The sequence below is a fragment of the Stegostoma tigrinum genome, chromosome 9, assembly GCF_030684315.1.
Source record: "Stegostoma tigrinum isolate sSteTig4 chromosome 9, sSteTig4.hap1, whole genome shotgun sequence".
Lineage (NCBI taxonomy): Eukaryota > Metazoa > Chordata > Chondrichthyes > Orectolobiformes > Stegostomatidae > Stegostoma > Stegostoma tigrinum.
Window position 1 is genome coordinate 2,809,230 of NC_081362.1, and position 12,698 is coordinate 2,821,927.

At 47.2% G+C, this 12,698-nt stretch overlaps 1 long non-coding RNA gene across 1 annotated transcript in view; it reads right to left on the bottom strand.

The window, feature by feature from the left end:
- Positions 1-1,239: 1,239 nt before the first annotated feature.
- LOC125455129 (uncharacterized) overlaps positions 1,240-12,698 on the bottom strand; it is a 67,398-nt gene continuing 55,939 nt past the window's right edge. Inside the window, exons 4-5 of the long non-coding RNA XR_009446192.1 lie at positions 3,725-3,895; positions 1,240-1,349 (exon numbers count right to left, since the gene is read on the bottom strand). This is a non-coding gene — a long non-coding RNA (uncharacterized LOC125455129). The remainder of the gene's footprint in view (positions 1,350-3,724; positions 3,896-12,698) is intronic.

Here is a 12,698-nt window from a genome sequence, read left to right on the forward strand (position 1 = left end):
GCAACAAACAACTGCACCTCCCAGTCGCAAACCATTTCCACTCCCCCTCCCATTCTCTTGATGACATGTCCATCATGGGCCTCCTGCACTGCCACAATGATGCCACCCGAAGGTTGCAGGAACAGCAACTCATATTCCGCCTGGGAACCCTGCAGCCATATGGTATCAATGTGGACTTCACCAGTTTCAAAATCTCCCCCTCCCCCACTGCATCCCTAAACCAGCCCAGTTCATCCCCTCCCCCCACTGCACCACACAACCAGCCCAGCTCTTCCCCCCCACCCACTGCATCCCAAAACCAGTCCAACCTGTCTCTGCCTCCCTAACCGGTTCTTCCTCTCACCCATCCCTTCCTCCCACCCCAAGCCGCACCCCCAGCTACCTACTAACCTCATCCCACCTCCTTGACCTGTCCGTCTTCCCTGGACTGACCTATCCCCTCCCTACCTCCCCACCCACACCTTCTCCACCTATCTTCTTTACTCTCCATCTTCGGTCCGCCTCCCCCTCTCTCCCTATTTATTCCAGTTCCCTCCCCCCATCCCCCTCTCTGATGAAGGGTCTAGGCCCGAAACGTCAGCTTTTGTGCTCCTGAGATGCTGCTTGGCCTGCTGTGTTCATCCAGCCTCACATTTTATTATCTTGGAATCTCCAGCATCTGCAGTTCCCATTATCTCTGAGCATTGTCAGATCACTTACTGAATGAAGGAGCAGACTCAATGGGCTGAATGGTTTCCTTCTGCCTCTACTTGTTATGGTTTTATGGTTATCAGTTGGCTTTGTTATTTGGTTGTGAGCATGTTATTGTGCTGGTGCTGCTTACATCCTGCCATCTCCCGGCACGAGGCTAGAATCAGTCCTGCAATCTCTGAACTTTGAATGGCAACAATGGCAGGCTGGTGCCCATCAGCAGACAGGGCTTCACTCCCGAAAGTGAAGCCTCCAGTTTTGACTATTTACCCAATGGCCATGGTGATGTGTTCTTCTGTGAAACGTTCACCTCGGCTGTACTCACTGTGCAGCCAGAGTCAGGGCTACCAGCTGCTCCTGTTCATTGTGCCCGCTGAATCAACGCTTTCGGACCACCCACTGTCCTGCTCCTTAACACAGGTTCCACACTGGGTAGATTGAATCAGAAGCAACTCCACCAAGGCTCCTCAGACAGCACCTTCTAAAGCCGTGACCACTTCCATCTGGAAGGACAAGGGCAGCAGACACATGGGAATACCACCGCCTGCAATTTCCCCTCCAAACCACTCACCATCCTGACTTGGAAATATATCACCGTTCCTTCACTGTTGCTGCGTCAAAATCCTGGAACTCCCTCCCAAACAGTGCAGTTGGAGCCCCTGGACACGAGAGAGTGCAACAGTTCAATGATTTTACTCAGAAAGGGGTTCAAGTGTGGAATGAATTTCCGGAGGAGGTGGTGGATGCCGTACAGTTACAACATGTTATAGACATTTGGATAAGTACATGAATATGAAATAAATAGAGGGATACGGGCCAAGGGTCGGCAGGCAGGGCCAGTTTAGTTAGGGATTATGGTTGGCATAAACTGGTTGGACTGAAGGGACCGTTTCCATGCTGTATGACTCTATGACTATACAAAATGGCTCATCAACCATTGTGTCCTGGGCAGTAACAGCCTCATCCCATGAATGAATAAAAAAATTTCACTTCACTCTTGACTCTAGGCTATGGATGCAGAACTAAAACAGGCGCTTAGTAGTTTCAGCACTTTGCTACATATTTAATCTCCCAGCATTTGTTCTGTCTATGTGCTGTATGCTTTTGGAATGATGCAGTGGCTATTTGGCGCTCTGTAAATAGTTAGTATTACACTTGTCTATTTCCTGTGAGTGAGTAACAGAGAGCATAGCTGTAAGCAATTGAGAGCTGTAACTCAGATAATGAAATGTGAGGCTGGATGAACACAGCAGGCCCAGCAGCATCTCAGGAGCTTTTGTGCTCCTGAGATGCTGCTGGGCCTGCTGTGTTCATCCAGCCTCACATTTCATTATCTTGGATTCTCCAGCATCTGCAGTTCCCATTATCACTGAGAGCTGTAACTAGTTGCTTTGCTCTACAATATGACTGACGAGGCATAGGGAGTACTCAGATAGTTGGTGGCATAATTAAGTATTATTTCCTTACTTGAGTACGTTGGTGTTCATTTTTCATGTTTTCTTGTGTAAGTTGAAAGGACATCAGAGTGACTACCCTCCCCCAAAAAAATCACAATTTTTTTAGAATTAGAATTAGCATCCCTACAGTGTGGAAACAGGTCCTTTGGCCCAACAAGTCCACACCGAACCTCAGTGCCTCCCACCCAGACCCATCCCCCTATAACCGACCTCATCCACACATCCTGAACACTACGGGCAATTTAGCATGGCCATTCCACCCTAACCTGCACATCTTTGGACTGTAGGAGGAAACCGGAGCACCCAGAGGAAACACACGCAGACACAGGGAGAATGTGCAAACTCTGCACAGACAGATACCCAAAGCTGGAATTGAACCTGGGTCCCTGGTGCTGTGAGGCAGCAGTGTTTTACATAATGTATAGGAAAGCTCGAAGGGGAAAAATTGGTAAAGGGTGAGAACATGAGGCAGAAAAGGCTAAAATAACAGGGAAAACTCTGAAACAATGCAAATACAACAAATTTCAATGGGCTTTTGGGAAACAGTAATCGCACAAATCGAGAAGAATTTGTAACAAAGAGCAATTGTGAACAGAAATGATTAAACCTGAGCACAGCATCCAATGAGCTTATGCTCCATTGTCATTGGTGAATGCTCTTGCTATCAAAGGCTAAACAGGTTGGGACTGTACTCCCTAAAGTTTAGAAGGAAGAGAGGTGATGTTATGGAAACAAACAGGACGCCTAAGGGGCTTTAAAAGGCAAATGCTGAGAGGATGCTTTCCCTGATGGGAGAGTCTAGGACCAGAAGGCACAGACACAGAGCAAAGGGACACCAATTTCAGGCTGAGATGAGAAGGAATTCCTTTTCTCACAGGGTTGTGAGTCTTTGGAAGTCCTTGCAGAGAGCTGAGGGAACAGAGTCCTTGTATATGTTTAAGGCTGAGAGAGATAGATTCTTGTTCAGTCGAGCAATCAAGGGAAAGGGCAGGAAAGTGGGCATGATAAATGTTGGATCAGCGACAATCCTATTGAATGGTGGAGCAGGCTCAAAGGGCCGAATGGCCTACTCCTGTTTCGATTTCTTTTGGTATTATTTGTGTGTTTTGTTTTCTCTCACCACATTAAACATCCCTGGAGATGGACGTCAGTCACTTTTCCTGCTTTCGTTTTCCAGAAAACATGCAGGTGGCAGTTTATTATTAGTTAATTAAAGTTCAGGTTCTCTGTTCTCTGCATCATGATGGCAGCTTTCAAGCAACTGCGAAGGGTTCCTAACTGAGTTTTGTGCTTCTCAGACACCTTGGCTTTACTGGGCAGGGTGTTTCATTGGCAATTTTAGGGCAAGACAAAGAGATTTCATGAAGCACCTCCATCTATTCCCAAACTTAGCTTGAATCAAAAGACTACAGTGCAGATGGAGATGATTCTCACGACTGTTATCAAATCCCATGTCTAAATATGGCAGTATGAACATTTGCTGAAGTTCAGTACCAATGCGTTAGAAAAATGTTGCATTTCCTTTTCTGTCAGTACTCAGAGTTCACCTTTATTCTCGGCCTGAAACATTGACTTACCTGCTCCTCGGATGCTGTCAGACCTACTGTGCTTCACCAGCCTCACACCAATTTTGGACTGTGTTGAACAGCAAGCAAGAAAATAGTCACTTGTTGAAGTAGAAGCCAGTACTTCGGTGCCACATATTTGGGAAGGTCAGTTAGTCGTTTTGGAATTCTTTGAGGGGGCTGCTGTATGAATGGAGGAAACAAGTGTAAAGCTATGAAAAAGACTACTCACATTTTTCAGAGAAGCAACTAATGCATGGAGACTACTGTACTCTGGGATTCTCTCTGATAAGAGACACCTCTACTTGGGTCTTAAGCATATCATGTGGAACAAAATATAAAAATTTATAACTAAATCTGAGATGGCACAAAGTTGAACTCCCCAGTTCTGAAAGTTTAATCATGGATCAATGAATATATATATGCCATCACATTTCATGAAATGCCACAACAATGTCAGAAAGCATTGTATAAAACTGACCCTAACACCATGTTCTGATGATGCAGTTGAGTATTTTTTTTGATGATTTCTGTTGGACTATACCGCGATGGCACACTGTCTGTATTTAGCTGTGTTACCTAACCCTCCCAATGCTGGCTGTTAATTTTACTTATTTTGGCTACATGATTTCTTAATTAATGAAATTTGTGTTACTGTTTGTGTTTTTGCGAACTGTTTAGAATCAAACACAGGTATAATCGGATTACACGATGCTGGTCAGCTCCTCTGGCCCGCTCTGCCATTCAACAACATCCTGACTGATCTGACTCCCCCCTATTCTTTCTTACCTTGAATAACCTTTCACCTTGTTGCTCCTCAAAAAAATAATGGCCAACATTTCTTTCACATTAACCTATATTGTGGACAGCTCCCAGACAGAACTCAGTGACTGTATAAGATTAGTGAGCGGTTAATATCATCCAAGCTTATTTCCAAACATATCTGTTTGTTCATTCATTTTTCCAAGCATCCTCGAATTTCAGAGATAATGGGAACTGCAGACGCTGGAGAATCCGAGATAACAACGTGTGGAGCTGGATGAACACAACAGGCCAAGCAGCATCTGAGGAGCAGAAAAGCTGACGTTTCGGGCCTGGACCTTCTGATGAAGGGTCTAGGCCTGAAACATCAGCTTTCCTGCTCCTAAGATGCTGCTTGGCCTGTTGTGTTCATCCAGCTCCACACCTTGTTATCTTTGAAGTTCAAGTAGGTTTTCTGATTCTTGCTGTACTGAAAGCTATCATTAGTTTGATTATTTTTAACATTGCCTTTCACAGAAAGTAAAGCTTTGGGAAAGCAATGTGGTTTGACTGGCCAATGCTGGTGTTTATGTTATAGCGTTCCCCCCACAGCTTATTTCATTTCACTCTGCTCCTTGTTTTTCCTTTCCTCATTAAGGTATTCCTGTTGCTCACCTCAACCAACCCCAGTAAAGAAGTTTCTCTGACTCTTCCCTTCTGAAACAAGTTTCTGCAGTCCTCGTCCTTGATCCTACCCAGGGCAGAATCTTACTGAGAGGCATCTGGGACTTGGCTCCCAGCTGCAGAACTGGTGAGAGACCTATGTTGTGCCTGGCAGGGATGGACTACCCCAAGCCTTATGCCAGTCGGGCTGTGGAGAGAGGTCAATGTTGAGAGGGTAGTGGAGAAAGGGCATTGGAGAGATGGCGGACACTTGTGAGGATGAACTTGCAGTCCTTTTCCTGGAACCAAGAGCTGGGAGAGGGGTGGGGGTGGTGCTAGACTTCCTTTGGGTGGGTTCCCAATGAGGCTGATTGGTTTGCTCTTCAAACGAGCTGGTGCAGGCTAGCTGGGGTGAATGGGTTTCCTTCGTTTGTATACTGTTCCAGGATTCCATGCCTAAGGCCTGTGGAGTTAATTCTCTAAACCCTGTCCGTGTGCTGGTCCTGAGACCATTTCCCCCACTGCCTGAGCAACACAGCCACTTCCCCCTACATACCACCACTAATCCTGGCACCTTGCCACCTGCTATTCTACCTGCCTGGCGCCCTAACTCAGTCTCCAGCTGCCACCCTAACCCCACCCTTACCCTATTCACTTCCTCCTTCCAGTCAGAAGGCCAAGCTGCTGGGATGGGGTGGCCTGGTTGCTGATGAATGGGGAGTGATTTTACCCATCATCCCTGTATTACCAGGGAACTATCTGATTTTAGCACCGCTCCGCAGTTCAGGAAGAGCTGGGGCCAGAATTCCCTGCTGGGAATGTGGATGACATTCTTAACGGGGACGAAAGAATCTGAGTGTGTTTCTCACTCCTGGGCGTTACTTCCTCGGAGACGACGAGCCGGCTGCTGGTCAGGACCCACCGAGCGGTGCCACATCGGCTGGGCAAACCGAAACTCCAAGTCGATTTGCCAGTTTGTTTGGGAGAAAGTTGAGTCAGGTGTTGCACTTGCAAACTGCATGAATGTCAGTTCCGCAGCTGATGACGAGCAGTGTGGCGAGGCCTTACACATTGCAAGCAATCTCATAGGAGCAAGTAATCCAATTCCTGTCAGGACAGGCTTCATCATATTACCGCGTGCAAAACCCTGAGACTGTGCTGTAATTAAGGGTCAAGGGAAGACTTATGGCTACACAGATAAACAAAAACCTCTCTACATTGCCCATTTGTGCATCCTGAGACCTGTTCCTGATGCATATAATGAACATCTGTATGTGTCTCCTTTCATTGATTTTGTGCACGATTAGGGCTGTGAGATTTTTTAAGTAGGGATGTGCCTTCCTCATTAACTCTCCCCCTTGACCTTGAGTGACACAAATACCTCCGTCTTATAGTGCCATCTAAGAATGACGAGCAACAGGTTGTGTTTATAAAAGACCTTGTGATGAGTTTACAGAGATTACAAAGGATGTCAGGGCTGGAGGAGGTGGCACAGATAGAAATGGGTATAGGGACTGGAGGGGTTTACAGAGATAGGGAAGGATGTAGGGGCTGGAGGACATTACAGAGATAGAGAGGGTTCTGGGAATGGAGGTGGTTTCAGAGATAGGCAGAGGTATAGGGGTTGGAGGAAGTGATAGAAATACGGAGGGCAGTAGGGATGGAAGGAGGTGAAGGAGATAGAGGGGAGTGTAGGGGCTGGAGGAGGTGACAGAGATAGGGAGGTGATGTAGGGGCTGGAGGAGGGATGGAGATAAGGAGGAGTGTAGGAGCTGGAAGAGATGACGGAGGTAGGGAGGGGTGTGGGAGCTGGAGGAGGTGATGGAAGTAGGGAGGTGACGTAGGGGCTGGAGGAGGGATGGAGGTAGGGAGGGGTGTAGGGGCTGGAGGAGGGATGGAGATAAGGAGGAGTGTAGGAGCTGGGAGGGGTGATGGAGGTAGGGAGGGGTGTAGGAGCTGGAGGAGGTGATAGAGATAGGGAGGGGTGTAGGAGCTGAAGGAGGGATGGAGGTAGGGAGGGGTGTAGGAGCTGGAGGAGGTAATGGAGGTAGGGAGGAGTGTAGGAGCTGGAGGAGGTGATGGAGGTGGGGAGGGGAGTAGGGGCTGGAGGAGGTGATGGAGATAGGGAGGGGTGTAGGAGCTGGAGGAGGTGATGGAGATCGGGAGGGGTGTAGGAGCTGAAGGAGGGATGGAGGTAGGGAGGGGTGTAGGAGCTGGAGGAGGTAATGGAGGTAGGGAGGGGTGTAGGAGCTGGAGGAGGTGATGGAGGTGGGGAGGGGTGTAGGAGCTGAAGGAGGTGATGGAGGTGGGGAGGGGAGTAGGGGCTGGAGGAGGTGATGGAGATAGGGAGGGGTGTAGGAGCTGGAGGAGGTAATGGAGGTAGGGAGGGGTGTAGGAGCTGGAGGAGGTGATGGAGATAGGGAGGGGAGTAGGGGCTGGAGGAGGTGATGGAGATAGGGAGGGGTGTAGGAGCTGGAGGAGGTGATGGAGATAGGGAGGGGTGTAGGAGCTGAAGGAGGGATGGAGGTAGGGAGGGGTATAGGAGCTGGAGGAGGTAATGGAGGTAGGGAGGAGTGTAGGAGCTGGAGGAGGTGATGGAGGTGGGGAGGGGAGTAGGGGCTGGAGGAGGTGATGGAGATAGGGAGGGGTGTAGGAGCTGGAGGAGGTGATGGAGGTAGGGAGGGGTGTAGGAGCTGGAGGAGGTGATGGAGATAGGGAGGGGTGTAGGAGCTGAAGGAGGGATGGAGGTAGGGAGGGGTGTAGGAGCTGGAGGAGGTAATGGAGGTAGGGAGGAGTGTAGGAGCTGGAGGAGGTGATGGAGGTGGGGAGGGGAGTAGGAGCTGAAGGAGGGATGGAGGTAGGGAGGGGTGTAGGAGCTGGAGGAGGTGATGGAGGTGGGGAGGGGTGTAGGAGCTGAAGGAGGTGATGGAGGTAGGGAGGAGTGTAGGGGCTGGAGGAGGTGATGGAGGTGGGGAGGGGAGTAGGGGCTGGAGGAGGTGATGGAGATAGGGAGGGGTGTAGGAGCTGAAGGAGGGATGGAGGTAGGGAGGGGTGTAGGAGCTGGAGGAGGTAATGGAGGTGGGGAGGGGTGTAGGAGCTGGAGGAGGTAATGGAGGTAGGGAGGGGTGTAGGAGCTGAAGGAGGTGATGGAGGTAGGGAGGGGTGTAGGAGCTGGAGGAGGTGATGGAGATAGGGAGGAGTGTAGGAGCTGGAGGAGGTGATGGAGGTGGGGAGGGGTGTAGGGGCTGGAGGAGGTGATGGAGGTGGGGAGGGGAGTAGGGGCTGGAGGAGGTGATGGAGATAGGGAGGGGTGTAGGAGCTGGAGGAGGTGATGGAGATAGGGAGGGGTGTAGGAGCTGGAGGAGGGATGGAGGTAGGGAGGGGTGTAGGAGCTGGAGGAGGTAATGGAGGTGGGGAGGGGTGTAGGGGCTGGAGGAGGTGATGGAGATAGGGAGGGGTGTAGGAGCTGGAGGAGGGATGGAGGTGGGGAGGGGTGTAGGGGCTGGAGGAGGTGATGGAGATAGGGAGGGGTGTAGGAGCTGGAGGAGGGATGGAGGTAGGGAGGGGTGTAGGAGCTGGAGGAGGTGATGGAGATAGGGAGGGGAGTAGGGGCAGGAGGAGGTGATGGAGATAGGGAGGAGTGTAGGAGCTGGAGGAGGGATGGAGGTAGGGAGGGGTGTAGGAGCTGGAGGAGGGATGGAGGTAGGGAGGAGTGTAGGGCCTGGAAGAGGTGATGGAGTTAGGGAGTGATATAGAGGATGAGGAAAATGCAAATGATGATTCTTTGATAATTTGCAGTTTACTAGTCACTGTTTCTAATTTATTCGTGCTGTTGCCACCCTTCTTCTGCTGAACGAGCTTATAAAACAGAACTTAAGGCGATGGGTGCGTCACGTCTCGGTTAATATCAAGATATTATCATCAAACTGACTCTTCATCAACCATTTATCGTTTAAACTGTCTTTGACCTTAGTCTCCATGAAAGATTTGCTGTTTTAGCAAATACTTTCTAAAGACCTCAAGAAGGAGAGGAAGTGAAAGTGGTCAGTCACCTGCTATTGAACAATGAAGTGACAGGTGAAGAGAGAGTGTGTCTAGAGAGAGCTCCTCTGGTTACACACTTTCACTCAGTGGGTAACAAAATCGTAAACCGCACAACTCCTTGGAGAAGGTTTGATCAAGAATTTGTATAGCAAACAATTTCAAAACATTGTAAAGGGGTTGATTTTCAAACACAAATTTATTACAAACAGTAACTGATATTTCCCATATAACAAAGTGTGGAGCTGGATGAACACATCAGGCCAAGCAGCATCTCAGGAGCACAAAAGCTGACGTTTTGGGCCTAAACCCTTCATCAGAGAGGGGTCTAGGCCCGAAACATCAGCTTTTGTGCTCGTGAGATGCTGCTTGGCCTGCTGTGTTCATCCAGCTCCACACTTTATTATCTTGGATTCTCCAGCATCTGCAGTTCCCATTATCATTGATATTTCCCATAGTGGAAGAGCCTGGATGACAGAGCTGGTGAGAAATATTTTCTCATTGAGGCTCCTTTGGGACTCTCTTCCTCTAAAGGCAGTGGATGAAATGACCTCGAATATTTTTCGGGTAGAACTGATAAACAAGAGGGTGAAAGGTAATCAGGGCTAGGCAAGAATGTGGAGTAATCAGGTCAGCTTTGGTCAGATTGAAGGGGGAGCAGGCTTGAGGGGGCGAATGGCTTGTAATTCCTTTGTTCACAATCATTTCTACTGGATTAAATGAAAGAAAATATTACTACTACTGTCTGTTGAAGTTAAGGTAGAGTTAATGTGTCTGAGTGAACATTGATGGTAATTGCAATGGCTGCTGATATATTGATTTCTGAAGGAGGGTCAAACTGTTAGCTCTGTTATTCTGTCTGTAGATGCTGCCAGACCTGCTGAGTTTCTCCAGCACTCTCTGCTTTTTGTTTCAGATCTCCAGCATCCACAGTATTTTGCTTTTGCTTTTGTTTTCTCAGTGTTCTTGACTTGATAGAGGTGTACAAAATGACCAGAGGTACAGATAGAGTGGACAGTTCCAGAGACTTTTTCCTAGGGTGAAGGTAGCTGTTGCGAGGGGGCATAGTTTTAAAGTGAAAGGAGGTAGATTTGTTGAGACGTCAGAGGTAGGTTCTTTACTCAGAGAGGGGGCGTGGAATGTTTTGCCGGAGAGGGTAGTGGAGTCGGTCTAATTAGGGGCATTTAGGCGGCTATTAAATAGGCATATGGATGATAGTATAAGGTAGGGGTGGAGGTTAGATAGATCTTAGGTTTTGGGTAAAAGTTTGGCACAACATTGTGGGCCGAAGGGCCTGTACTGTACTGTATGGTTCTATGTTCTATGTTCTGGTGAGATTAAAATGCCCTCTGAACCCAGAAGTGGCTTCACAGAATGGGTGATTTCATTGAATTGAATATTATCATTTAAAGTGTGTAATATAATGTTCACATTTTCATATGAGATCTGAAGAAGGGTCATACTGCAATTGAAATTTTAACTCTGTTTCTCTCTCCACTGATACTGCTGGACCTGCTGAGTTTCTCCATCTTTCTCTATGCTTGTTTCAGATTTCCAGCATCCACAGTATTTTGTCTTAATTAGAATTGTCACCATTCAATATGTTTGAAGGTTAATATTTGGAATGACATTGCCCTGTGTTATTAATTAGAATACATTAAAATGATAAACCATCAGTAATGCGACCTGCTGTTAGATGCTGCACAACATTTAACATTAATGTGCTGTATGCTTCTAATACAACCTTATCTAAATACATTCAAATCTAATCGATCCTAGTAATTAAAAAAAGTCAGTGGTGTTATGGTATTAGGATGCATAGTGAGTTGTCTTGATTCTTACCTGTCACTTGAAGAAATTCCAATTATCCAGACATAAAATTTATTAGACTCTAAGAAACTGAAGAGTTTGTGTTAGATTGTAATCTGAAAATTACAAGGAGCTCATAGGCTCCCCAAAGCCCTGTTTGTACTTGACCTGCAAATGAGCATTTATTGCAAATTTGCGGTGGCCTTGTGTCCTGGAACACAATCCACAGGATTAACTGTACAGAGTTATTCATCCTGCCAAGGGCTTGTCATTAAACACCTACTGGGCTTGCGACTTACAAAACAAAACAAAGAGATCTATCACAGGCTGCACAAGAACACTTAGACTCAACTGCTATTATTTTTGTAGTGACTAAATGGTTGTGCCATGCATGATATTTAGAATGTTCAGAATCAATCCAGTTATAGGCTGTGTTGTGGTTTCAATACAGGCTACAGAGAGCACAATTTTCGCTCATCAGCCCATCGAAACGAGAGATACTGTGGTGGTTGGTTCATCAACTTGAAACAGTTGATAGAGACTTGGTTTCAAAACAGCCTGTTAGATTGTTTCATATTTGAAGCTGTAGAAAGAGGCCCAAATTTGTCGCAATGCTGTATCTCATGGTGTTTGCTGTCAGCTCAAGTTAACCCTGCTTCCTTTGGTTTATCACAATTTCCCCCACTAAGTAGCTGAAGTTGTGAGGGATAATTTCATCCCGTCGGGTAAGCAGGAGCATAGTGGGGATTTTCTTAACCAACCAAGTTGCGGAATTGGGAAAGTAACAGCTCAAGGACTGAGGCAGAATTGTAAAATGGGAGAGAGAGATTGCAACACCACTCCCTTCACTGACACACAGTGTATACCATCTACAAATACACTGCCTCATATCCTTTCATATCTCTCGTTAACAAAAAGCTACTAATCTTGAAGCTGTAAATGATTTATCTGGCAATAATTGCCATTTGCAGAATAGATTTCTAAACTTCCATAGCTGGCTGCATGCCCCGTATTCCAAGACTCCCCAACATGTGGAAATAATTTCTCCTGATCTACTCATGTTGTTCTGATAACAGTTTGAAAATGTTGTTTATGTCATTCCTGAACTTGCTAAACTCTAAGCAGTGCAACAATGACTTGCTTAATCTCTCTTCATAGCTTAACATGTTTGGTCCAAAAACTCCACTCTCTCCAAAGGAATATAGAGTCATAGAGGGATCAAGGTCTACAGCACAGATCAGGGCCTTCAGTCCATCGAGTCTGTGCCAGACTAAAACAACCACCGAACTATTCTAATCCCATTTCCAGCACTTGGCCCATTACCTTGTTTGCCTTGGCATTGCAAGTGCACATCTAAGTACTTCAATGTTCTGAAGACTTTTGCCTCTACCACTCTTACAGGCCATGACTTCCAGATTCCTACCACCGTCTGGATGGAAAAGGTAACCCTCACAATATCTCCTTCTCAACCCATGGTGCTACAGTGACTCCAGCTGTGGTCTCAACCTCCTTTAGAGCAAAGGACCCAGTAGCTGCCAATTATGTGTTGTTAGAAGTTGGGGGAAGGTTGTGCAAGTAGCCAGAATTGGAGAAATATGGAGTTCCTTAAGGGTTGTGGTGAACTGAAGAGATTACAGAAATATGGGGGAGGCAAGGCCACTGGAGGTTTTGAAAACAAGGATAAGGATTCTAAAATTGAGACGATCCCTAGGAGAAGGTAAGTTAGTGCGTG